At 47.2% G+C, this 27,135-nt stretch overlaps 1 long non-coding RNA gene across 1 annotated transcript; it reads left to right on the top strand.

The window, feature by feature from the left end:
* Positions 1–5,518: 5,518 nt before the first annotated feature.
* Positions 5,519–26,845, top strand: LOC309594027. The gene is made up of 4 exons (XR_014228943.1): positions 5,519–5,615; positions 6,165–6,398; positions 8,156–8,231; positions 26,798–26,845. It is a non-coding gene; the product is annotated as an uncharacterized lncRNA (long non-coding RNA).
* Positions 26,846–27,135: the final 290 nt, after the last annotated feature.

The raw sequence follows: 27,135 nt of genomic DNA, 5'->3' as shown, positions 1-27,135 counted from the left end.
GCAGGTGCTTTTTGGGTTGGATGCATCAGATGCTTGAGGACAACACACTCTATGAATACTGCTTCAAAAAATGTGGTATGGGGTCCTTCCCTTTGTTGTGTTGGCAGTTTGGGAGGACAACAGCACTGTGAATGAAAAGTGGAAAGGGCAAAGAGAGACACGTTCTTTAGCCACCCAGGGCCTGAATTTGATCGTGTCCTATTCCTTATGATGGTATCACTCCTGATCTCCAAATGATTCCTGGTTCAACAGAATTAGGTCCATAGTAACTGTGGCAACCCAAACCACAGAAAGCAGCTTATGACCTAAAGCTGAGGTTGCTTCTGAGTATTAGTAGGGTCGTATTTTCCCTCCTAGCTAAGCTATGTTAATTGGCCAAGAAAAGAAAGCAAAACAACTGTTCTTTGATTACGACAGTGCTTTGATGTTTTTATTTTACTCTGACATAATGTCAGTAACAGGAAAAAACAGAAGTTGGGAACTGAAATGATGACACTGAAAACAAATTTTATCATTGAAGCACTGAATATTTTTTTGTTGCTTCACTACAAAATCTGACCTTGATTTTCCATCTTCTTACAAGCCTGTCTTTTCAGAGACTTTGCTTTGGCCAGTAGGAGCATATGCATAGGATGAGTAGGGTACATGGGAGTCCTCAGCAAGGCACGCGATTGCTTGCAGCACGCAGTTCGACACCGCCTGCAAAGAAGGTACAAGAAATTGTTGTCGTGTTGTCTTCTCAACTTCTTTTCGATATGTAAAGAAAGCTTTGTTTGTTTCTTTAAATAATTCTGTTATTTATCTCAGGAATGCCTGTGACGCTCAGTCTGTGACACTCGAGGAAAGCTTTTTGAAATCTCACGCACAAAATTTACAGGTTTATTCTATCATTTACCATTGCACTGGGTCTTAGTCACCCTGCAGCCTTCCAGTGAAGCAGGACTTCAATTTCTATCAGTTAAAAAAAAACCCACTTATTAATTTAAAAAAGAAACTTGTTCAACCATTTTGGTTCATCTTTCTTTTTCTTCAGTGAGCAAATGAGGGTACGAGCCAAAATCTTTTGTCTCTGTCACAGCTGAATATTAATAGGTGAGCAGGAAATAATTTTGTCACATTGCTCCTCTCTGGAAGAGACAAAACCACTTCTTGAAGATGAGAGGCTTAGGCACGAAATAGACACTCGGCTGCTCTGCAGTGTTAAGACTGATGTGCTTCCCAGTGTATTCAGAAGATCTTTTTCTAGGTCTCTGGAGACTGTAACTTCAGAAACGCAGACATTTGTGAGTTTAGGCAGCTGGTAAGCAGGAATGTTAGAGCTCTGGGCCCGTGAAGTGGCTGGACCCTTCTGAAGGCTGCTGTGAGAAAGAGGACATTTGCCAGAGCAGGACTCAAAAGTGAGCCTGGTCCTCCAGCCTCGAATTGCTCTTCTCTCTGTGGCGGCCAATTTGTCTCTGTGTCTTCCCAGGTCATATACCACTTGTGCTTGAGCTGGTTTCCAGAATAGCTGGCGTGAGACAGCCTGCCAGGAGCACGGACAGCCCTGTGCTGCGGGTAACTCCCAGCCTGACCTTTTGTACTGAGCCAGTTACAACAGCTGGGAAAGGTCGCATCATCAAAGCTTTCTCGGGTTGGTAGAAGAATGCGACTGCGTTTAACGGTTTACTGGCCAAACTAGGTGTATTTGGCTAGCACGCTGAATTGCAGTATAGTAGTAGCCATCTCATGCGGCTGGGGGGGAGTCCCCCCTTTGGGTTTTCTTGGGCTGGGTTGTTTGGGGGACGGGAGCTGGTGAGCTCTGCCTCTGCTGGCCTCCCAAGGCTTTCCTGGTGCCTCCTGCTGCTACATGACATGGCTGCTTTTGCCTGCTCCCACGTGCATATAATATCAGATTCAGGGCAGAGGCACAGGAGGGAAGCAGCTCTTTTATTCTTTAAAGGCCATTTGTAAAGATAAAGGGCTAACTGCTGGTTTACTCAGGCAGGTTTTTTTTCTGGTGGTATCAAAACAAACACATTTAAATAATTACAACATTTTCCTCATATTTCTTTTACATGCAGTTTTTCACAGACCACACAGCAGCGTTAACTGCCTGCTATTGCAATGTATTCCAAATACAGTGGAGCCTCTGAGTCTTACGTAGTAATGCCGATGCTGAGTAGCTGTTGTGTTTCTACCTAGAAGAGCTCCATGTTGCTGTGATTACTTTATCTTGACTGTAGAATATTGGCTTTTGGTTCTTGTTGCAAGTAAAAAATAGCAGTTCATAGAGTAGAATTATTTCACTTTACTACCAAAGTGTTACTTCTCCCAGTGGAACAGCAGGCTACGTTGGGCAAGCGTATGTCAGGATGCAAAGATACCGTAGTCCCAGCACCTAGCACTATACAGGCCCTTGTTACAGAGGAGATCCTTTGTCCTTTGGTGCATTAATGAGGAATTCCTTTCCACTTTCAGCTCTGATAGATGGCAACTATAACACTTGCTCTAGCAGCTGATCTAGCTAAGGGAGCAGTTGTTTTGTGTGTTTCTTGGAGGCTAATGCAGTGCTACCGCTCAACCTTTACAGCTCTGTCATGTTAATGCCAAAAAAGAGAGAGTATTTGATTTTCTTAAAAAAACAAACAAACCGACCACAAACCTTGCTTTTTGTGGTCAGCCCCTCACAAATGCCCTGGACTCTGTTCAGTTCTTTCTATTGAATAATTTCAGCATAAGGCCCTTGTAAAGTTTGCTCTAAAATGGATTCAGTCCAAACCTTTTGTTTGTTAGTAAAGAACAAGTTATAGACAGTAGATCTTTCTTGTTTAATATGTATAAGCTCCTTTTACAAGCTCTATCCAAAGAACATTCAGTTAATTACTCAAGGCATCTTGTTATTTGGAGCCACTGCTTGTAGGAGAAGTGAAACTGCTTCTTTTGAGAAGGCGCAAGCCGTCCTTTGTGGCTGTTGTGTTCCCCGCCGCACGGCCCAGCCGCGCACTGCGTGTTCCTCTCTTGCCGAGGGGAGACCCTCGCTGCGTCTGATTCCTTGGTGCTCCAGCACAGGGGAGGAACAACTGACGTTAGGCAAACCGCGCCTAGGAACAAAATGGAGGAGCATGAGAGGAGAGTTTGGGCCCCGGAGGCTGCTAGAGACTTGATCTGACTTCTCTTCTTTCCCATCTGGCCATTCCTTTCCACGCCGGAGCGGAGCTGGGCAGGGATACGGAGGTGGTGCCGGCTGTCATGGCACACTGTATGCTTGATTTTTCTAAAGCGGGTCACCAGTGTTTTCAGATAAGTGCTGTAAGCTGGGGGTGATTCAGATCTTTTTTTCAGTGTAGCTGCCAGCTGATGGGCAGCCTTTCTGCTTCCAGCAGAGCCTGCCTATTCCTGAAAGGGCTGGCATATAGTTTTCCTGTCCCCTTTCTCCCAGCCCAGGGGAACAGCAGTCACATCGCACGCCTTTAGGGAACAGCCCTTGGCGTCGGGGATCCCTGTGCCCTTCCTTAGGGTGCCCAAGAAGGGGAAGCCTGAGCCTGGTTAGCAGGTGGAGAGGACCAGACACAGGGATGTTGTGGGCAGGCTACGTGGGCTTCTGCCCTTCGTTAGTCCTGTTCCTGCTCCTCTGCTACAAGCCAAGAAGTTTCATGCTGCAAGAGCACTGTAACAGCTCCTCAGCCTCCCTCGTCCCCTGGCGCTGGGTGTGGGGAGCGGGGCAGAGTGTTTCTTCTTGCCTACAGCCCATGGATGCCAGCCGCCCGCTGCCGTCTGGTCCGCTGCTGCCCCAGGCCGGCCCCGCCGGGCTGCTGGCATCCAAGCGCTGCCGTGGCCCACAGACACGCTGGCGACCGGCCCGCGTGGCTCACATGCTGTGGGCACATGAGGTGGGAACTGCTTTTCCTGACATACTGTGAGGAGTATACAAAGCGGAGGCTTAATGTTAATTCCCTGGAGAGCTGCCGTAGGAGCTGCCTGTTAGGACCGTGGCACAGCAATTAGACCCGGGTGATTAGCAAGGGAGCTCGCAGCTCTGCTCTGGCGCCGAGGGAGCGCGTGTTCTCTTGTGAAATGAGCGGAGCTGGGCCTGGGTGTGCGTCTTGGCTTTGGGCGGAGGCACGAGCCAGAGGACTGGCTCTCAGGATTGCTGGTTTCCATTCCTGGCCTGAGCAGAGCACGGGTTAGTAACCAGGGCAGGAGTCCGGAGCCCCCCTGAGGAGACACCGCGTGGCACTGCAGAGTGGGACGGGACCCTGCGTGTCGCCGCGTCCTGCTGCCGGCGGCCGCGGTCCTTTCCCTCCTCTCAGAGAGGCCCAGTCGTGCTTCTGCCTGGTAAATGCACAGGACAGAACCACAGCATCTGTCGTGACAGCAAGGTGTCACCGGCGGCTGTGCCTTCGGAGTACAGCAGCTCTTTCACATCAGAAAGAAGGAAATATTGAATCGCAGAGACGGTTGCCTCTCTGTAAATAGCAAACCAAGTGACCTAATTCAGCGCAGCAGCAACTCTTCGGAGGCGTCCCTCAGCAGGCTCCATGGTGGGCTGTGCTGGAGCTGACTCATCACTTCCAGCGTGGCAGAGATTGGAGCTTTCAGGCCCTAAGGATTTCACTGTTTCTTTATTAATTTTAAATTGATTAAAATGAATTTTTAAAATACCAGGAGAGACTTGCCTCAAGAAATGGTTATAAAAAAAGAAGGAAATAGTCGGTCTGTGGGAGTTAACTGTGTGCTTAACAAGCTCGGGCTCATACAGCTGTGAGCACCCATTGCAGCTTGGAGGAGTCTTGTCAGCTATTCTGTCCTGGTGGATTAGCAAGGACAGGATTAATCCGTCAGTATTATAAAAAAGTGAGAATTATAAACTGTCCTTACTTATACCCAGTGCAGACCCACCGGTGTCCTCATCCATGGCAGGGTGGTATTACAGGCTTCTGCTTGCAGCTACAAGGCTTTGTCCAGAAGTCAAGATCTCCTAGGGAAGTACATCCCTGCAGGAGCATCCCGTTCTCTCCCAGCATCGCCCAGTGCCTGATGAATCTCCTCATATGGTCCGGAGACTCCCTGGAGTAGCCTGTGGGGTGTCTTGTACCAGAACAGGCTGTCGGGTCCTTTACTTAGCCTCCAACTAAGGGTGCCATAGCGAGTGTAGGCAGTAACAGATGGGTGGAGGATCCTTTGTCCCACCATCAGAGGGCAGTTACAAACGAGCTTTTCCGCTGGGCCGTTCTCGCTTGCTGTTCATGCCCAGACTCCACCGGGTGGAAGCTGCCTTACACTGAAGCAAGAGGATTCCTGTCCCTTATGGTTTCCATCTGCTCCAATGTAACTGTACGAGTCAAGGTTATGCAGATATTTAAAGCTTTTCCCTTCCGTCTCTCCCCTCTCACAGTGATGGGGAGGTGGGTGCAGTCCACCATCCAGCCAGCAACCCAGGGATGCCTGTGGACCCACCTGAGCCAGCACCGATAAGGAGCCTTCCATGCCGTGGTGGACTCCAGAGATGTAGGAACCCTCTCCTTGGAGGCTGCAGAAATAGGGTCAGAGCCCTCTCACCGTGGGGAATTCTCCCTGAAGGTTCATCTTGGGGACTCCATCCCTCAGCATCCCACGTGCTGCTTTGGAGCGGGAAGGTAGGCAAGGACGCTCACCTCCATGGTGCTGCACTGCAAGGAAGCAGTGCAGGATCTGGTCCTAACTTGTCAGTAGGGATTGTTCTCCATTCTGATGAAGGTCAGGGCTAGCTCAGACAGCATATGCAGTGGATTAATTGATAAAGCTTTTTGTCCTATAAATAAATACCAACAAATTAAAAAGAAAAAAAAGGCAGGTGGAAAGCTCTGTGGTGCTTCAGAGAAGACAGAGCAGGAAGCTCAGAGGAGTGAAGGAGCAGAATCCAGAAATCACCTGGAGATAATGAAGCAGCAGGTTTTGTCAGCCCCTTTTATGTCTAGCTAAAAAAAGAGACCTGCTATTTCAGTGAAACTAAAGAATAAAAATAAAAAAAAACCAGAAAACCTCTGCAAAAACAATTTGACACTTGCTATTGATTGAAGTAATGGAGCAAGCAGAGTTCTAAGAAGTTGCATAAAAGCATCTTTGGTCTGCATTAACAATCCCTCTAAAAGATACAGTGATACTACTCATATGCTGTTCACCTGTCTGTCTCTTCTCATCTCTAGGTCTCAAAAGCTGAACTGCTCTAAATTCACATGCCAAAGCAGAACCTATTTTTCCTGCCTCTGTGCCCTGCACTCGGCTATCAGTCTTGCCTGCAATGCTGCAAAGCAGATATTGCTGTGGAAGAGCCTGGCTGATGAGAAACACGTAGTTCCTGTTCGTCTACTTGAGCATCAAGTGGTGTCAACTGGGATGACTGGAGAAGCCCATCTCTTTCCCTTGTCCTCTGATACCAGGTAGGACGGGTTCTTTCTTAGGCCTTGATGTCCCACAGTCAGCAGCGGAGCTTTGTCCTGGGTGGGTCACCACTTCTGTGATATGCTCCCTTTGGCTTCACCTCGGAGACCTATAAAAGACGACAAAGGACTGGTTTATTTTGTATGGCGTGCGGACTGATGTTTTATCTGAGAGTGGCTTATGTGTAGGTTTTATCATGTTTTCATTTTTTTGCAACCGAGGTGCTTTCCAAATTAATGAATGATACTAACGAATTCCTTCCTGTGCTTAAACAGACTCAGATTTAGTGTTTTACTCAAATTAGGAAATTATTAAGTAGGGTAAGAAGAACACTGGGTTACAGAATGTTCTTGCTTCATTCATTTTGTCAATTGCAGTTTTAGTTTTAATTATTTATAACACACCATAATGTACTAGTTAATTTACAGTAGCATATTTCTGTACAGTAATGAAATTAGTGACATGAGACTTACTGCAGCACTTGCTGTTTACTCTTTGCTGAGTAATATACACATTAATTATGTGCATATTAGAATGGCTTTAGAATATATATAGACTCAGCTGGAGGGTTAAGGTGTTTTAGACTTGCTTGATCTTCATGAGGTTAAAAATAGTGTCATCTAAGACCTGATCCTAAAGAAGTACATGAAATCAGTGTGACTATTCGTGGAAGGAAGGTTCTGGCAATGTGAAATTCTTTCAATCTCTGTAGGGCCAGGCCTTAGCCAGCAGACACTAAAGAGCACGTTTCAGTGTTTTAAGGGCAATATTATTGTATAAGGTTATCTTATTCCCATTTCCTTCTAGTTAAAAGATACCTAACAACTGCCTTCTCTGTCCCGTATGAGTTGCTGCTAAGTCTGTTCAAGCTCCGCTGCTGTTAATGATGAGCACGGATGTAAAGGTTAGAGAAGTGCAGGCCCTGTGTGCCTGAAACATAATTTTGACAAAACAAAATGCTGTCAGATTCACAAGGCAAACAGACTTGAAAATAGAGAAAATATTTTTTCACATTTTTTAAGTTTTATCACTCAGCTGTGCTATTTGTAGTAGTAGTAGACATAACATTTGCAGAAAGAAATGTGACAGATCTATTCAGCTGGCAATACTAAGTTTCTCTGTACTGATACCACATCTTGCCAACAATTCCTATCCTGCGGTGAAAGTTGTGTGTAGTTACCTAACAAGACAACTGGCTGTCTTCATTATGCAGTTCCATTTTTTCGAGCCGGAGATAAGACAGGCCCAGCTATGCCAGGAATTAAAACAACCCAACACGTCCATTCTTGTTTGGTGAAAATGCTGCCTCGTATTTTTAGAGCAAAAGAATTATATTCTCTGTATTGTCACGGGTTCTGCTATTTAGTGGTAATAGCTGTCAGGCATCAAAAAAAGCCACAACAAAACAAACAAAAAAACCCCAACTGACGATATTCTTCCGAGCAAGTGCCCTGCCTTACTCCCTGTTTTGCTTCTTTTAGCTCCAGGCTAAGGATGCCGCTTCTGAAACAAGAGTGATTCACCCCCTCCAGCTATACCAGCAGCCAGCCTCCTAGGGTTTGGTTTTCCTATTCACCCCCTTACAGTGGCTTGCTATGAGACATGCATAATCAATACTTTCTTGCAGTCTCCACACGGCCTTGTGAAAGCAAGGACTGGCTGGATGAACAGAACCCGAGGAGCTTTGCCCCTCAAAATTCAGCATGTGTGAATAGGTCACATCAAGTAATTGAGCTGCATTTTCTTTCTCCCTGAGACTTTTCTGGAGGAACTGCCATCACCTTGCTGGGAGACCGAAGCGGTGAGATGCAGACCCGTGGGTGCCTTGCCGGGTAAGCATCCTGCGCTCCTCGCGGCGGAGGCGGGTGGAAGGGCTGGGCGCAGGAGACGGGAGTGTCCGAAGCTCCTCACGCACTCCTGAACGACCCACCAGCCCTTTCGTTGAGTCACACAGCTCCGGCCAGGCTCCGCATGACCGAGGGGAGGGTCGCACCCCCACACTAACTGCACAGGAGGTGAATACGGGGACTGCCAAGACCACAGCCTCCTTTAGCTTGCTGAAGGACAAGGGGTCAGGGTGTAAAGCTTTGTCACAAAATCACACAAGCATCTCTTTGGGAGAAGCTGTACCGCACACCCTGCGGGTTGCTCCCAACTTGTAGCCTCCCCCTTCGGCAGGCCCATACAACAGATGGGTTTTCTAGTAAGCGTGTGACTGAGTAAACCCCGCGGGGTGGACGGTGGCTCTCTGAGTAAACCCCGCAGGCGAAGAGCACTCGGTGGAGATGGACGAGGGTGATGGTGGAGATAGGCAAGGGTGACGTGGTGCTCAGAGGGTAATGCAAAGAAGCTGACTTTATCTCATCGTGAAGGGGACCAGAGGGTGGCCTTTGGCTTAGATAAACAGCTGTCAACAGCTGAGTGGATCACCTAGGGGTGTAAATCTCTCCCTGAGTTAGCCACGCTGGCGTGGGGGGAGATTATGTGGCTCAGCCCAACCCAGGGTAAAACATCTAAACAACCAGCAGAGGAATTTCAAAGAGAGCAATGGGCTTGAGCAGGCGTCAACCCACATATTCCTTCCCGGCAACCGGGGACACCCAGTGTCATGGCGGTGAGCGTATTATGGAGACTGGTAATGGGAATCACACTGGTATGGTGACTGAACTGTGTATTGCAATTGCTAACTCACATTTGTATTGTGTTTTCAGTATATTTTATATCACCCTGCTAAGTCAGAAATCCTGGGTGCAGACCGCAGCAGGAGTGCCCGGGCGCTGGCAGGGCTGGTGGCTTTAGGCCATCTCACACCGCGTGGTGCCAGCACTTGTTACAGCTCTGCACACCCCGTTACTGCCTGGTCTCTAATGGCCCTCCCAGGCCGCGGGGAGAGCACCCCTTTCGAACACCGGGGTGTTACAGTGGTAATATCCCATGTACGTTATTTAAACATCACAGTACTTTACTGCACAAATGTATGCATTTCAGTAAAGCAAAGTATTACTCAGTGCGAGGACTAATAATAGAGTTTGATCTCCAGTAGATGATGAATAGAAACCGATACATAAAATGTTCCCTTATCAAACACAAAAAGCACTTTCCTGCAGAAAAATGGGAACATGGTATCCAGCCAAGGAATGGAGAATTTCCTCCTTCCTGAAAATTCCTTTTGTCTCTCAATCTATCAAATTCTACCCCATTATTATTTTTCCTACAAGCAATGCTTTCAGCCAAGCATTTTACAAGAAGTTCTGCCCCCTTCTCTTGTGTTACACGAGGCTCAGACATTTTAAGTGATACTGAACTGCACATCATTAGCGGCATCAAACCCAAGTGTCCCCGTCCACAAGCACCCCAGGCCATGGTATGCAGCGTGACACCTGGTTTCACATACTACATCCCCTTATCTCTGAGAACCTAATGCCTGTTACGGACATCACCCTTCCCCAGGAAAACTTTAGAAAGGTACAATATGCATTTGCTTAAGTCTCCACAGAATTAATGTCCAGGGTAAAATTTGGCCCGTGGTATTTTATGACACCAACTCGTAAATCATTTTGCTTCTAAGCATAAAGGTTTGGGGAAATCAGAAATCCCAGTGCTCCAGACCAAGCAAAGCTAGATCCCCCCGTTGTCATAATGTGCCATACAGCGTGAGATGTGATGGTGATGAAATGCCATCGTTGTTGAAGCAGAGCACATTCAGACTGGAACACAGTTCACAAGTGGCTGGTGCAAATTATTTTTATAGTGATACCTTTATTTCACGCACGTCCATCCAGTTAAACAAGACTCTGTATTGCCCAGTCCGTAACAGATTCTTTGTGATTTAGTCTTGCTGATTTTTTAAAATTGTTAGCATCAAAATGCTGGTGGCCCGTGGTTTCTCATCCTCGCTTATGCACCACAACCATTTAGTACTGGGTTAGTAAAAATGACCTGTGCCTAAAAAGCTGGTCACCCAGGCTCTGCCCGTCATCCTGACCTCCAGAGTACAGTGCCAGCGCCGCTCACTAGCAGCTCGGTGACTCTCTGGGCTTGTACTAGAGACGCAGGGAGACAGCCAGCACTGACTGTATGGATGGAATAGTAATTTATTACGGTATTGTCCTCTGTGTCCTCCTATTAGGGAGAAAACTGCAAGTTATTTATGCAAACCATTCAACACGAACTTAGGCAGGACTTTGTTAATCCATGTTGGGAGACACCGATTTCTTTGGTGGCAGTCGTTTTTTCAAATTTCTTTAAAGAATGTGTGCGTGTGTGTATGTATATATTGCAGAAAGGCAGAAAAGAATTGAAAGAATTACTCTTTTCAGTTTTGCTTCTAATTTGCGTGTTAGGGATTTGTTAGAAGGAAACCTAGGCAGTGAAGAACGTAAGGAAATCTCACCAGGAGCAACACCCATGTGCAGGTACCAAATGCCTGCCTGCACCTGAATTCAATTGATGCAAAGAAGCTGAATTTAAAATGCATTACACCTGTAAGAGAAAGGAAAAGCCTGGGGAGGCAGCAGGCAGAAACACTGAGCTGTGATATGTTCCTCCTGGCTGTGAGTAGTGTCTCTGGAAGGAGGGGAATGGGAATGTCTTGGTTTGGTCATTTGGTCTAGTGAACTTCTCCAGTTAATGTTTTTTTTTCCTCTAGCATTTGAGATGTTGGAGCGGTTTATATTTTTATATATATATTGAAAAAATGTATATATGGGGTGAGGTTGAGTGAGTGTTCATTATCAAAGGCTCTAGAAACACTGTGCTTCTATCTCCGAGTGCAAAGAGAAGCAATAGAAGATACAGAAAAGCTTGTCAGGGTTACTCTGAGCTAAATGACTTACAGCTGTGTAGTTGTGTCAGTGTTTGATTTAAGAGAAGCTTTTGTCGGTGAGCGATGGTGCCACATGTTTCAGGTTGTTGCTTTCTATAGAGAGTGGGAAGGTGAGCACTCACCTGCCTGCAGTATCTTGGGTGCTGGGGCTGTGGCAGCTTCCCGGCACCCGGGGGCAAGAGGTGGGCTTGGGGAAACCACCGGGAGGATCCCGGTAAATGGGGGGCTGGAGGAGCTGGAGGTGTTCGTGGAGGTCGTCAGCAGGAGCCCTTGCTGCTGGGATGCCGCCGCTGCCAGGGGCGCGCGTGGCGTGGTGCAGCCCCTGTCCCGTTTCATCCCGGCCTCGCCTCGTCCTCCGGTGCTGGCAGCTCGTGCCCCGTGTGCGGGGAGGCTGGGGGTGCCTGACCGCCGCGTTGCGGCTCCCGTGCTCTCTCAGCTCTGGCTTTCCTACAGTGGTGATGATGGCAGGTGGCACTCATAGCTCCATAAAATACCGCCTCATAGGTTTGATTATTTCACAGACTTATAAAGCTGCTAGATTTAGTATTTCCTTTACCAGGCATTAACGAAAAAGCTTCTTTAAGTCAAGTAAAAATGCATTTAATTCCGTACTTATCTTGCAGTCTCGTCATACCTCTAATTTTAATGTAGGCTGAGTCATTTTCATCCTACTGCTTTAAAATCAGGCTATGGAGCATGGTCTTGTTCTGGTATGTTTGGGAAGTAGAACAATCTTTCTCTCTCTCTCTCTTAGTCAGATCTGTCCTGCCAAGCTTCTATCACTTGGTGCTCTTAGATACAAAAATAACATATAGCTGGGGATGATTTGCAGAGTTAGATTTATTACTGTAAGCAAAATTGAAATGTGAACGATGCCAGCTTACACTATGCAGACTGATTTATAAAAATAAATTAAATGAGAATATTAGTCCCAATGAGATATTTAACCTTGTTTTGACATCATTCCTTGGAGAAGAATTTGCATTGTGTATGCGGTACAGTAGTTATGCAGACTTGTTTTCTCTGGTTTTGTTTATTTGTGGCCTACTGGTTCCTCTCCTGTCTGCCTGTCAAACCCTCCTCTGAGGTTGCAGCTGTTAATGTTTTTATGCTTAAAGGACTATAATGTTCCCTATTCTTGTTCTTGAAAGTAGCTGATTTGGTATTTGCAAATCCAAAGGCTTCAATTTGAGACAGACTCTTGGCATGGAAAATACAGGTGCAACAGCTGTAGTCTGGCAATGCTATAAACTACTGGAAACGGTTGTGATGTGAAGCCTTGATAGTAGGTAGAGCTATTCCAAACGTTGTATCTGCAAGTACGTATCCTTGCATGTACAGGGAGAGAAAACGGAAAATAAAAGGGGAATGCTACAGCATGCGTGTGATTGTAACGCATCTAAAATACTGCACGCCTGGGTCTGCAGTTTAGGAGGAACATGGCAAAACTAGAAAAATACTGAAAATGGGACAAATCTAAGATTGCAGGATTGAACAAGCTTGAGCTGTTTATATACAAAATCTGGTTGTGAATCTAGGCTGATCTAATTTTGCATTCACAGGCTGGTTTCTTCGCGTGAACCTGAATTGTAAAGCAGCGACTGACTTTTATTTTTAAAACTCATTTATTTTTGCTTTAAGTTCACTTGAACTTTCATCTCAGCAACAACTTGGGTCTTCAGACAACGTGGGTTGTAACAGAAGCAAATACATCTGCGTTGTACCAGCCTATGTAGAGTTGTTTCACCTCTCGGTATATACCAAGTCACGGTGCTGCTATTCCACCTCAAACTGGGTGCTGTCCTGCTTCGCTGTGGGTGCTGCGCTGGCAGAGGGAGGTGGATGGAAGCTGCGAGATGAGGCCTGGGGCTCAGCTGTGTGATTGTAATGTTCCTCCCAGGTGGGCACAAGTTTAACCTGCTAATGTTAAGTCTGGATTTTGGCCCATGACATGAAATGAAGCCTAGTCAGGATTTGCTTTCTTTCTACTATCAAACAGGCATTAAAGATCTCTGTTCTCTCTCAAGTATAAGCCAGTTTGCACAACTAAGAAACCTCTGGTTTGCTAGGCTGGTCTTGGCAAGACTCGGGGATAGTCCTTGCTTACGAAGACAGGCTGGCAGTTGTTAGCCACGTTAGTGGAAACACCATCTCTTTTAAATGGAACAAGGTAACTTCTTTTTAGTTGGCTTTATCTGTTTCTTTTCTACCTCTGAGTAGTTTCAAACCCAATTTACTGGTCTGCTAGGTAAAAGTAAAGCATCTTACAACAGCAAAGAAATCCACTACATACAGGGTTTTTTGTTAGTTTTGTACATAAGTCACTATCCGTTATCTCCTTAAAAAATTGGTTTGGTTGAAAAAAATGCTAACAATATTATGTATAAGTCTGCGTTTTCCACATTTATGGTGGCATAGAAGAAACAACAAAAAAATGACAGTAGCAGACTTTTTACTGCCTCTTATAGGAAGTCACACCAGGATTAAAGGTTATCGTGTAAAGGGAAGTCATATTATGCCTCTTTGAGGCTTCTTACGTACTCTTCATTGCCCAGCACCCTAGTGTAAATCAAAAGCAGGCTCACAAAGGAGAGTAAAGTATGTTGCTTTGCAGCTGTTAGGCAGGAGCTTTAGCTCCCCTTCGCTGCTAGGTGGAGCAGGCTTTATTGGGCTGCCTTGGTGCCACAGGGCTTTCCAAACACCCCTCGCTCCCAAGATGCTCCCGCCATCCTGCGCCGACCCAGCGGGAGTTGCAGCCCTGCTGGGAGGACCCGTGAGGTCCCTGCGTGCCCGTGTGTACGCTCTCTGCCCATTTCAAGCCCGGTCCAAGGAAGTAAATAAGACTCCCACTGACCTTCCATCAGCTAGTCGCCCTGATGCTCAGCCTGCCAGTGAGACTGATGGTGGTGATCTCTGGTGGCTATTTGTGTTTCAGGAGACTGCAGGATCTCCAACCAAAGACCAGGCCTGTTGGACCAGATGCTGGGCAAATGCAAAGCAGGAGACAAATGCAAGCATGTGTGGGAGATGTTTGTGTGTTGTCTGTTTGCTTGCGGACTGAGAACTAGGCCGGGATGATCAGTCTCCTCTTGCAATAGCTATCATCTGGCCATGCCTTTCAGTCATTCACAAGCAGGTGTCAGCCACTGAAACAGGCTCTGTCTCATTGCCAGTTCCCTAAAAGCTGCCACCTGCAAAAGCTTGGTTTCTGTTTGTAGCCACAGGTTTATTTGCTATTTCTAAAACCTTGCACAAATGGATCTTCAACCAGCTAGACAGACAGTGACTGCTGTTCTGTTGCATCCCATGTTGTGCATGGAGCATTCCAGCTTTCTTACGGAGCGTAGAGCAGCGTTGACTAATGTCACTTGTCAGGTGCCTTCTAAAGGACAAGGTGAGGCTGAGTGTTTGTAATGCGCTCAAGAGGATCTGTTAGTCTCAGTTTCTCCATGGCTTCGGTACAACAATAGAAATGGTGTTATCAGAAACACCACTTCCAATATTGGAGATAAATTTATTAAGACAAATGTAGACTGAAATAAGGGAACACTTAAAAAATCAAAAAGCACACAAAGTTGGATCCTGTGAATAGTGTGCGTCAGGGCAGGGCTTCAAGTAGGTGGTACAAAGGGACCACTTACCTAGATTTGTCTTCTAGATAAAGTGATTATTTTTTGCTAGGCTACTAGGTACTTTGAAGGCTCTAAGATCTTGAAAACAAATTCACCATTTGCAACGTAGCTGATAAAAATGCAGGCATTAGCTGGAATAAAGTTAGTATTTGGCTAGGCAACAATATTCTGTTCTCAGGCTGCATTTGGGGTATTTTTAGGGTATTTTATTTCTGCTCAGATGTGCAGTGTGCACATTTATACTAGCAAGTTAGAAATCTGGTCTCAAGACTGATGAATTTTTTTCTTACCTGTCTCTTCCATTGAGCTTTCTTTAAGATTGCAAAACCTTCCTACAGAATGAAAAAAAAAAATAAGTGATGCTTTCTGCTGCCAAGGACCAGTGTACTTTGTACGTGCTGAAAGACTCAAACCAGCTAGTTTGCTGGCAGGAACAAGGTCACGGTGGCTTTCCCATCCCCAGTTACCCGATTTAATGGATATTTTTCTTTTCTGTCATTTTAAGGAGCATTGTCATTTTGGCTCGTGGCCTGCTGATGATAAGACAGACTGACCGTGCCCTCCGGCTCCCGCAGCTCTCCATCTGTCTGTGTACACCTTCCTTTGAGAACCGCTGTCCACTATCCTTCTCCCTGCCTGCTGCCAGCTTCTTGCCATGGTGGCTCCACCTGAGCAAGGACTCGCTAAAGTCGTCTAGGCTGAAGCCACCCATTCTCTGCTCTATCATCCAAATGGTAGAGGCCACTTTACTGAAGCCACTGTCTGCTCCTGGCTGAGCTTTCCTGTGTGTCAGCATGGACTGGCAGCTCTGCGGAGTAGCAGAGCTCTGGAGGTGTTTGTGGTCAGCGCTTTTCTGAGCTCTTTTTATATGGGGGAGTGCAGAGAGGGACCAGACGCTGCTGGTGGCCTCATCTACAAAGGAATCCTCAGCTGATTACTTTGGGAAGCTTTGCAGTTTTTCTGCATCCTGAGGCAGCAGGAAGGATTGAAGCAGGGGCAGAAATCCCAGGAGAAACAGAAGAGCTCTAGTGCAGCAGAGAATGGGGTTCAAACTCTTGCTTCAAAAATAAATCACTTGCCCTTAACGAACACCAGGTTTTTGGTGATGTTGCTTTCACTTCTTTTACTGTATGAAACTGCTACCACTGAGGCCAAGACACAAATTTTTGGAGTCAGAACGTTTTTGCTTCGTGTCTCAAATGAAATGATGAGAAAGTGACTGTACCTACAGTAATGCATTCCTGGAAATGATGAAGGTAGCCCTTTGTACTATTCATAATCGCCAGGTGTGCAGGAGCCTGCACTAATGCCATCAACAGTGGTGATGTGTCAGATATGTCAGTGAACTGGCTGCTGGTACATGTTACTAGATATTTATTCTGTGTTTGCTTCTGCAGCCTTTAAGCCTGATAGCGTTTTACTTACAAGATTGGTGAAATATTTCTGTGTTCTTGCTGTGATTCTTGCTATGGTTGCAGCAGAGACTTGTTTTGTTGTTAGTGCTATCTAGGGCTGGGCTTAAATCACAAGTGGCAGCAATCTGAGTTTGACAGAGGCAGAGCTTCCCATTCACTTAGGTGGTCCATCTGGCAGCATGCACTAGAAATTCACCTTGACTCTTTTTTTCCTTAACCATATGTATTATGCCACAACCTGCTTATGCCAGGTAGGATCATAATGTCTAAGCTCGGCTGATCAGAGAGAAGAGGAGAAGTTAGTAAGCAACATCTGTGCTTGTCCTACAGCCTCTACCCACGGTCCAGGTCCGGTGACTATTGGTTGAGTGTTGCTCAAATGCAAAACGAGTGCTGTTGTGGCCGGCCTTGCCGCAGGCTGATTAGCAGAAACACGTGGCAAACAGGAGGGTTTGTCACTTCTGTTCAGTGATCTGCACGGTTTTGTGGAACCAGACAGGAAGACAGTAGCCTAAGTGCTGGAGAGTGAGAAGCTAATAGGTACGATTCAGATGACAACAGCTTACCTTGGGTTGTAATAAACCGCACATATTTGAACAGCATATAACAAAGCCACGCTTCTGTAGAGTTCAGTTTTAACTAAATGAACCAAAAAAGAAATTTTGAAAACCCCAAGCAGTTTTTGAGGAATTCATAGCCTGGATTAAATTGTGTCTTCATTGACCATAGAGTATAAATTGGGAAAATGTGTGTTTCCAGCTTTCAGAAGGTTGTGACTTGAACTTTTTTTAATCAGCTCTTCTAGCTCTGAAATAATGAAATCTACCAATGCAACTGGAATAGTGTTTCTAAAAAGATGCATTATTGTTCTGAGTGTTTACAAAACCATTTCAGAGCCTTTCATGTGCTACAGATGCAAAAAAAAGTTGGAGCATGGAAGTTTGGGATTGTGGGGGAGCAGAAGACTGGGGGAGGAGAGTAGATGTCTTTTAAATCACTGAAATATGATACAAAGCCAGGTCTCCTCTGAAGCAAGATTAGTAATACCTAGGCCATCCTGATGGCTATTCACCTGTTGTCCTCTTTAAATCTGCTGCTGATGGGATTCCATGGTTGGTTCTGGCACTCAGATACTCTTACCTATAGAAACAACCTACATCATCTTTCCCCAAGACTAGCCTGCTACTTCTTGGTCTGTACTGGGAAGAAGAAACATGGATCACTGTCTTCAAAAGGATCTGTTATGCCCATGCTCAGCTTGCTTTCTAGACCAAACAAATACATTCTTCCTGTTTCTCACAGAACCAAAGGAGAGCTGAGATTGGAAGGGACCTCTGGAGATCATCCAGCCCAACTCTTCTCTTCAATGCAAGGGCAACTAGAGCAGGTCATGCAGAGGGCTGTCAGTCGTGCTGAATATCTCCCGAGCATGGAGACTGCGCAGTCTTCCTGGGTAGCCTATCCCTGTGTTTGACCAGCATCACAGTAAAAACGTTGTCTCTTGTGCTTGAATGGATCTTCCTATATTCAGTTTGTGCCTGTCACCTGTTGTTCTGTCACTGGACACCACTGAGAAGAGTCTGGCTCTGTCCTGTTTACTCCCTCGTCAGTACTTGTGCATCGATAAAATCCCCCCAAGCCTTCTCTTCTCAAGCCTGCATGCTCTCAGCCTCTCCTTGTATGTCATGACAGCCTCTCCTTGTGTGTCATGTGTATGTCATGTTCTATCATCATACTCGTGGCCCCTTGTTGGACTCTCCCCAGGGTGTCCAAGTCTCTCTGGTACTAAGTGATGTTTAATATTGGCAGATCTTGAGATCACACCAGTCCGAACTGCTGTCCTCTTCCTCAGGAGGAGTAACGTGCACAAATACCGTTCCTTCTCAGTGTTTTGCAGGGTGTTTTTCTTGTAGGGAAATGCTCTGTAAGTCACTTCAATCTCTGTATTAACTCTTACGTAAGCCTTTTCCTGGCTGGTGACTGTGAAATGAGATGTCATGAACTGCAGCTGAAGAATGAAAAATAGGATTTCTTCTCTCCCTGGTACTGGCACTTTGGTCACTTCAATCTCCCTTCATGAATATGGACTTTAAAAAGTAGAATTAGTAGATTTCAGAGTTAGAAGATTAAAAGATTTAGGAAATCCTAGGAAAAAATTCCTGCTTCTGGCTGTGGTGGAGAGGTTGGAATCCATTTGATCTATCCGTAGATCGAGAAACCCTGTCTCACAGCCGAGGTTACTATGGGTTTGGAGGAACCACAGTGCGTGCCTGTCAAGGAGGTTTCTCTAAATGGAAGAAGTAGCAAAACTAAAATAGGGTTTGTGTGTGGTGGCAAGGAGTGGGTAGTGTAAATCAGAAGGGTCCGAGTCCTTGTCTGTCTCTCCCTTGCTTATTGATCTTGACCAGGTTTCAGCAAGCGTAGCTCTCTTCTGGGAAGTTGTTTTGTTACGAGGGCCTGGTGGAGTCCTGGATGTATTGCCTTTTGATGCCTGCCGCGTCTGTCTCAGCGCAGCGGTGGGGCAGGCAACCGGAGGAGAGTGCAGAAAGACATGAGCTAGCTTGGCTGTGCAGGGGCCGTGCTGCATTGTGAGGCAGGGTTTGGGGGGGCAGCAGAAAGGCTTAGCGGGGTTGGGGGGATGGGGTTTACTTGGGGTGGGTTTTTTGGTTTGTTGGGGTTTTGGTTTGGTTTTTTCCCTAATCTCTTTCTGCCAGTTCTGCAAGCACAGCCAGGATCCTCAGAGTATCTCCACATGGGGAACTTCATGTGCAGGATGCCAGAACACGTAGCTCACAAGTTATCCGAAGTGAAGTCTTCATGTGGACAGCGTCTGACAGTGGGTAAGCTGCCTTGCACCCAGTGCATGCTGAGGATGTCCGTGCAAGGAATTTCTCTGCTGTCGGTTCACACTGTAGCTGACTGCCTGCTGACTTCTTCAGGCAGGCTGGCTGTAAGACCCACGCCGGATCCCTGACGTGTCCCTGACCTCTGCCAGGAGCAGAGCTGCCGTCAGGCATGCCAGTCCAGTGGCACAAGGGGTTTTCTTTACATTAGGTTTTGTGTAATCTGCGCAGCTCTGGGATTGTTTTGTTGGCAATGAAGAAATACTGTGGCGATGGGACCGTTGTAACTTGTGATCACTGCTCCATTGGAGAGATGCTTTGCAAAGGCAGGCTGTTTTCTATTTGCGCTACTAATACAGTTGCGGTGGGGGGGGAACGGCACATGAAGCCCTCTGCAGAAACAGCAGAGGACTTCAAGCTGGGTATAGGTACAGTAATTGCCTTGAGTTTATCTGAATTGAGTTAATCATGTAATTGGTTTGGCAGAGAGGGTGCCCAATAAAAGCGTGTTCGGTGACTGAGCAAGGGGTGAGGTAAGGAGATGTGTGGCTATTATGGAGCAGAGACGGGGAGAGAGTCAGCGGCTTGTGCTCCTGTGTTCCCATGGGTTTGTGGGATTAATGTGGTAAATGCAGAGCAAACACAAGGGATTCTTAGCATTCAAAAGCAGCTGACTGGTGACTGAGAAAGTGCCATTTTGTGTCCTTGCCTTCAGGAGGGGCTTATTTTCCTGTCCATAAAATGGGAATGACAGTCCCTGTCCAGAAGCCTCACTGTGCCGTGTGTTAGCAGTCACAAAGCTGCTGTCACCGTCTGAAGTGATTTGTCACAATTCCTTTCTTGGGAATTGCAGTATTTCTGTTCGGCAAAGGTACAGCTAACCTAGAAGGAAAGGAGTGAAAACAGTAAGTGTGAGATTGTGTGGTGCACAGAAAGAGGAGACAGCTCGTCCCAGTAAACCATGAGGTGGCATGTTGGGGCGGAGCTGTGAATCCGGTCTGCAGGATGCAATCTAGGATCTGTCTGAGCTTTGAAAGTGTATGTGGTAATCAGGCAGTGGTCGTGTTTGCTGCTGCCATGGCTGCCAGTATTTTGGAAAAGGGCTTTGGCACAGACATACATATCTGATGACAAGGGGTTCATGAATGTAGTTAAAAAACAACCACCACCACCCCACCCCCCTAGAAAACAGCTGATTAAGACACTGGTTTCTCCTCTGTGGAGACTCCCATTTATTGCAGTGGAGGCCGAGGCTTGCATTTCAGAGCAGTCCCGCAGAGCCCGGTGTGCTTTGGGGGACGCTGACGCAGAGCCTTTTCCTGGGCTCAGTGCTGCCTCCCTGCCTTGCCTACCCCAGCTGCAGCAGGATTTTCTTCTGGTGGGTTTTGGGCATTTGCTGCTTTTATTTGCTGCTTTGGAAGTCTCAGGAGAGTAAAAATGAAGGTTTCTGATGCTCATGGTGTATGTAGCCGCCTTCTTTTAACTTTCTCCTTCTTCTGCAGGCTATCCAGTAGTCCTTTAACAGTTCTGTGTAACCTCTAGTTTTACAGAGGTTTTACACTTGTGTTCCCTACCACATTCCACATTCTTTTGTGCTCCAATTCTATTTTTTTACTTACACGTTTGTCTTCTAATCACCTCCTCTTCTCCTGCCTGCCTTCTCCACCTTTCTGTCTGAGTCCCGGGCTCTGGCATGTGGGTGGACCGTGGCCAGCAGAGCACATCGTGTGTCTAGCAGAGAAGAGTGGATGTTTCTCACCTGAGTCAGCCCCAAGGGGAGGCCACAGCAAATAAACAGTTTCCAGATTTGGTCTGCGATGTATTCCGATACTGAAGCGTGGATGTTTTGGGGTAAGCTGTGCACACTGGAGTCTTCTGTTACCGAGGAGTGAAATCCTGCTGCGGAGCAGCAGCACAACTAATGGCTCCCTGAGGTCACACAGAGCTGGATTTTGGCTTTGGGCAGCAGCCGAAGCTATCCTGTGTAACTGGACAAACTGGGAGCGAGTGGGACTGTAGGTGCCTGTTGCTGGTGTTTGATTGGAACAGGCCTGGCCATTGTAGCAGTCCCCTCTGCTCCTGCAGCTGTGCTAAGGAAACTTCTGCTGTAGTTAACCACTGAAGGCTTGGGTGAGCTAAGGACCTTTCAGCTTTCAACGTACATCTGGTGCTTCCTTCCAGAGGCTGTTGCATGTCTGTAGCACAGGTTATTGCAGGCCGATACAGGGTGTGCCGGATTGAATGACGTGCCGTCTGGCACGGCTGAGACACAGTTTCAGTGAAACTCCTGTCGATGAGACACTTCAGCTGACATCATACCGCGCCATGGGCTGGCTGATACGCCTGTTGGCAAGGGCTGTGTCAGCACCAGCGCGCTCCCAGAGCCGCTGCCTGAGGCTTGGTGTAACATCAGTCGTGAGTGGGAATTTCTCTCCACCACTGGTAGGTTGTATCCTGTGCTGTTACCAGGCGGAGCTTCTTTAAAAAATCGCTGGCATACATCACCAGATCCAGTGACATGGGCTATCTTTAACTATGAGAGTATTCTTCTATAACCATCTCCACACCAAGTAGTGCTCGGCATCCTACTTCTCTCGCACGGGGATGCTGTGAGGGTGAATCTAGTCAAGTATATCAGAGGCATCTACTTCCACAGCATCCAGGCACTTCCCATTCGATTATAGTAACGTCTGCCTCATCAAACACCCAGAGGGACAAAATAATTGTAAGGGGATGCTGTACCTTTTTTAACACTTAATTGCTTTTCTGTTACTTGGGTTAGAGCCTTTGTTCCAAACATAGTCCAAATGGCCTTTGAAATCGGAAATGTGACTGCACCCAGATGCACCGCATTATTTCCTTTCTTTTTCAGATAGTCTAATTCTTTTTCTCCCTTTCTTCTTAAAGCGAGCAGCCTCTGGGGTGTTTTGCAGTACTACTGATGTTTAACACGAAGAGGCTGAGAAACTGATGTATGCAACGATTAAGTCACTTTCACAAGGTCATGCGGCGAATCATTGGCAATGCCAAGAATAGCACCCCAAGTCTCTTGGCTCTCTCTAGCCCACCCTAAACACTACAGTCTGCCTTTTCCCGGTGAGCATGATCTGATTCATAATGCAGCAGTTCTGCCGTAAGGCTGGCTACCTCTCTGCGATCTCTCTGCTGCTGCAGAGAAAAGCAGTCAGGCTCAGGCAGCAACAGAGATTGCACATGTCTGTAGCAAAAAGTCTAAACCCCAGAAATGGTATTTAGCAGCTTATCTTATGTACAGATAAGCTCATAAAATGTACTGACTGGTTAAAAATAGGTTTTAAAGTTCTTGGCAAACATCTCGAACTTTATATTTTTTGGTTTTTTGCTGCAGTACAAAAATACCATTTCAATGATTCTGATTCATATTGGCTTTTTCTGGTCTTTCTGGAAAAGTACCAAATTATTGATGGGTGTTTTTTGCTTTTAATTGTGCTCTTGAGTGCGAAACCCATTCCTGCTATTTGCTTTTGCAGTATGTTTAGGCTATGTTTAGGCAAATGCAAATGTAAGTGGTTATTCAGTGCCTTTGGCACTCTGAACAGAATGTGCCGAACTCCCGGGGCTTGTTACAAAGCCTCAGCCTCCAGCACTAACAAAGCCTGTGCAGTCAATAGCTAAAATAAGAGAACTACCTGGGCTTGACAGAGGGAGTTCAGAGGATCTGAGAAGATCATGAATCGTGAACGCGCACCCGGTTTTTGTTCTGTGGATTGGGTAAATGAAGTAAGGGGACTCCTGCCTGTGTACTGGCAGCTAAGGGTGCTCTCGAGAGGCTAGCCACGTTCTGCGTGCATGCACTGCCTGCAACGCTGGGGCTGCGTTGGTTTAACATTGTGGTCTGTGGATCCTTTTGCAGTTTATTGATGAAGTTCTTGTCTGGCTCTATCAATGCTCAGCTCAACGTGTTCCTGAATCATAATGGAGGCTTTCCTTCTGCGAACACCACAGTTGTTGGAAGTGAAGTGAAACAGTGCGATGCCACTGCCTGCTGCGTGTCCGTTGGCAGCAGCTCGGGATTTTTACAGTTGTTTGCCTTGTTGCTCAACCTATTTTAAGCTCTGATGGAATAAGGATGGCATTTGATCACAGCACTGGGCACAACTGTTTGGCTTTTATAACCCATGTTTTAAACCAGAGGCTTTTTCCATATATGCTTGTGTCTTCAAATAACTTTAGACTCGTGGCTTTAGACTTGTGTGCTCTTTTGCTGGCCTTTGCTGTTGCCTCTTAGGAGAGAGCTCCCGACTGTCACTCGGGTGGGTGTTGTTTACCTAGGTGAGAACCCCCCAAAGGAAGGAGCGTGGTGATGACTGGGGGGGCATGTACATGAACAGAGCGCTTCCTAGCCTCCATCCTTGGTCTAGTCCTCATGATGGGAGTTCAAGATACCTTTATATCTCTGTCCTTTTATTGGATTTTCTTTATCATCTCTGTATGCGTGCCAGTGTCTTCTGATCTTGGTTCTGATCTTGGGTTTATTGAGTAGGTGGCACACTATGTAAAGACTTTAATATCTAGCGCTACAGGATAAATCTCTCCCATCGTGGAAATGATCAGCTGCTAATGCTGGTTCTGTGTTCATCTACCTCTAGTACGCTGAATAAGTGGCCTCAGTCTACCATGTAAAATACTCTTTAAAACTGGTGCTCGGTGTTTTACCCACAGGACTGAGACTTCTGAGAGCAGCTTGTCCTGCAAGCTTGGTCCCTCAGCTTTTTAGTGGATTAGATGCATTTATGGCTAGCAATGAAGTTTAGTCTTGTGTCATTTGTTTTAATACTGCGCAGAGCAAGGCAGAAGGCTTGTTTCTTCTTGCAAGTGAATGTAGCCAGGAGATGAACGTTTGCCATCTGGGAGGAGAACCAGGACTGGCAGTAAGATGAAGTCAGGAGAAGAAAAAGGAAGCGCTCAGTTGAGAGAGGGCCAGAGTACAGAGAGGAGGAGAGGCAGGTAGTGAGATGTCTTCTTATGTAATAATCTAAGAAACACAGGAAAGTAAATCACCAAAGCTGCTGCTTTACACTGTCTTTGGCTAGTAAGGAAAACCATGGGACCTCTTAGCTACTTTATTCCATACAGGTGTTTTTCAAGGCCCACGTAGATAACTAATATCCATAAAACTAACATGCATTTACCGTGATTTGAAATTAGCTTTCTACCCATATATTCTCCTGCTTTCGTGTGTTGATGGCTAAGCTTTTATCAAATCTCTGCCTTTTATTTTCATATTTCCAAGCTGCACATGCATATACCAGCTTTGGGGTAATTTAGTACCACATTCATACACACAAATATCTGATACTTGTGACACCCTGGGACCAGGGTTGGAGACCTCACTCTAACCTCTAAAATCGGGAGCCCAGTTACGGGACTGCTGGGTTATTGTGCAAGCTGGTGCTTGATGCGTGAAAGAAAATCACATTCTGCATGAAGTAAAATTACAGCTGCTGAAACCTTCATGCTCTATATAATGTAGGTTAGAAAGAAATCTGGAATAGCTGGTACGTTACAGTAAACTACAGTTTGTGCTGTTGGTGCCTAAGGCACAGCTTGTTACTGCAAATGCTGTTTCCCCCTGGAAAATCTTTGCTTGCAATAGAGGCAACCTATAGCAATTTGGCCAAACACAGGTACATAACACCCCCAAAACCATGTATGCAGTCACTAAAGACAATGCTGTTTGAGCCAGCTTTTAATGAGAAATACAAGAATTTGATCATTAAAAATAGTTAATTCCTTGTCTAAATTTAGAGTACAGATGAAGCAAAAGCTAATGCAAAAAAGCAAGTTCAAGCTGTTTGTGGGAAGGGAAATAACCTTCACTGCTGCCGCCTCCTTAGTATTTCCAGTAGCATCCAGGACTGAGTGTGCATCACGCACCCAGGGAAAAAATTGAATATTTCAGTCCTTAACAAAGACTCTTTAAGCTGGAGCATGAGCTGCTCAGGTGTGGAATAGACAAGCAGGCCACTGACTGTGCGTGCACCGCTGGGGTCCTGCCGGCTCTCACCTGTAGTAACAGCCAGCACGGCTTGAGGGAGAGATCTTCACAGGAGATCTGCACGTGTGGGTCATGGTGTTGGCAACATGCTCTCTGTCTCAGAGCCATCTGGTCCCTCCTGGCCTTCCCCTGGAAGGCCTGGGAAGGCGAGGAGCTGACGCCAGGGCCCCTCGGATTGCTGCAGGCCTCCCGAAGCTGGGCACAGGAGAGCTCGGCTGGCTGCGCTCTTGCACAGCGGAGGGTCCTGGACTGCTCTGCGCATTTCTCGGCACCCGCATGGGCTTTGGGAAGTGGTTCCCTTGCCTTGGGCCTGGGGTACATTGGCATGTGTTAGCCTGGTAGCATGTGGGCCACGTGCTGTCCCCTGGTGAGAGGGTGCCCACGTGGACTGGTCTGAGCGTGTCCCAAGCCATCTGCGCTCGAGCGCCTGGCCTCGGGGCTGGTGGCTTGTATGTCTGGAGCCTCTCTGCCCTCCCCTCCGGCTGCTTGGGGTGCACGCAGGCATCTCCAAATGCAGAAAGTCTGCGTGAGCCTAGAGGCTGTTTTGCCTCTGTGCCATGCTGGGATCTGCTGCGGAGCCACTGCGAGCTGTGGGCTGCACCTGGGGGAGGTGGCCCAAGCACAGCAGGGCCTCACATCACTAGCAGCCTTCCCTGGACGTGGACGTGGCCCATGATGCCACCAGGCACGTCGTGGGGACAAGCGCTGCAGTGACAGTGCAGGACGTGTTCGGGGTGAGACCTTCCTCCTGTTCATCCTAGCTGCCCTGCTTTCTCCCAGGCCTGTCTTGAGCCAGGACATGAGACCCCTCAGGAGCTGAGGCTGGTGCAATGGCCACGCCGCTGCAGCAGGCCCCTATGTTTGCTCCTTGTAACTGAGCCCATGGAAGGGACGCCTGGGAGCAAGCCCTGGGGATGGTCTTGTGCTGCTGCGGGATTGGGCTCAGTTGGGCATGATGGTGGGGAGCTGCTTCACCAAGGGTCTCTGTTTCAATAGCCATGCAGAACCGGCACCAGGGCAAAGGGCTGCAGGTGTGCCCGGCCGCGGCCCTGCTCCTGCCCCCCAGGCCTGGGGATGGAGCGGATGGCAGGCTCTGCGTAGCCCCTCCGCGCAGGGACGGGGGCCAGGCTGCGCTCCCTGTGCCAGCTGGGCAGGGCTGGGCTGGGTCAGGCGCAGGGGAGGGCGCAGGCACCTGCCCTGGCCCTTGGGGCTGCGTGGACCCGGCCTCTGGGGTCAGCGTGGCGGCGTTTGAGAGTTTGCTGTAACTCGGGGCCAGAAAATTGGTTGATTTATTTTCTTTTTTCCCCAAGAGAATTTAGAAGGGTGAGGAGAGCGGCGCTGCTGTTGTGCGTGCTCTGCAGCTCGTTGGAGGTGGCAGGTGGGGGGTTTCGGGCAGCGCTGGGGAAGTTGACCTTGCCTACCTCTTGGCGTCTCTGGTCAACAGTGCTTCAGGGCAGGCCAAAGTGAAATGTGGGCAGGCCACCTCGGAGCAAAAAGTGGAGGGACTTTCTAGCTCAGAACCATGTAAGACAAGGCTAATGTCGTATCCCGTCCTGGTTTTACTAAATCAGATTTATTCCCCCCGCCCCACAATGGATCTTATTCTTACGCATACTTCATTGCTATGTCCTTTCTGTTGTTTTCAGGATTATGAACCTTCTGCAGCAAGATTTGAAACAGCCAGATTCCAGCTTAGGCCAAAGTCCCTAGGATTCACTTGTGGTTTCCAGTGAGGCTTCTTTAAGGTATTCCTGATTAACATTATGAAGTCATAAACTTTTATTTTGGGTGTCTGAAATGCCATAGGAATTTTCTGATGAGGGTACCTTGCAAAAGCTTGTTATGTTTTAGTGCCCTTTGCTTGTAATTTCCAAAACAACCTGTGTTCTGTAAAAACAATTTTTCACAAAGCTTTGAACAGGTTTTTCCAGTACTTCCTGGGGGTGTCCCTGATCCGAGCTCTGGTTTGGTGTGAATGCTTGAG

The sequence above is a fragment of the Platalea leucorodia genome (assembly GCF_965183815.1).
Source record: "Platalea leucorodia genome assembly, chromosome: 8".
Classification (NCBI taxonomy): domain Eukaryota; kingdom Metazoa; phylum Chordata; class Aves; order Pelecaniformes; family Threskiornithidae; genus Platalea; species Platalea leucorodia.
The sequence above is the reverse complement of the archived record's forward strand: the minus strand, read 5'-3'. Positions and strand labels throughout refer to the sequence as shown.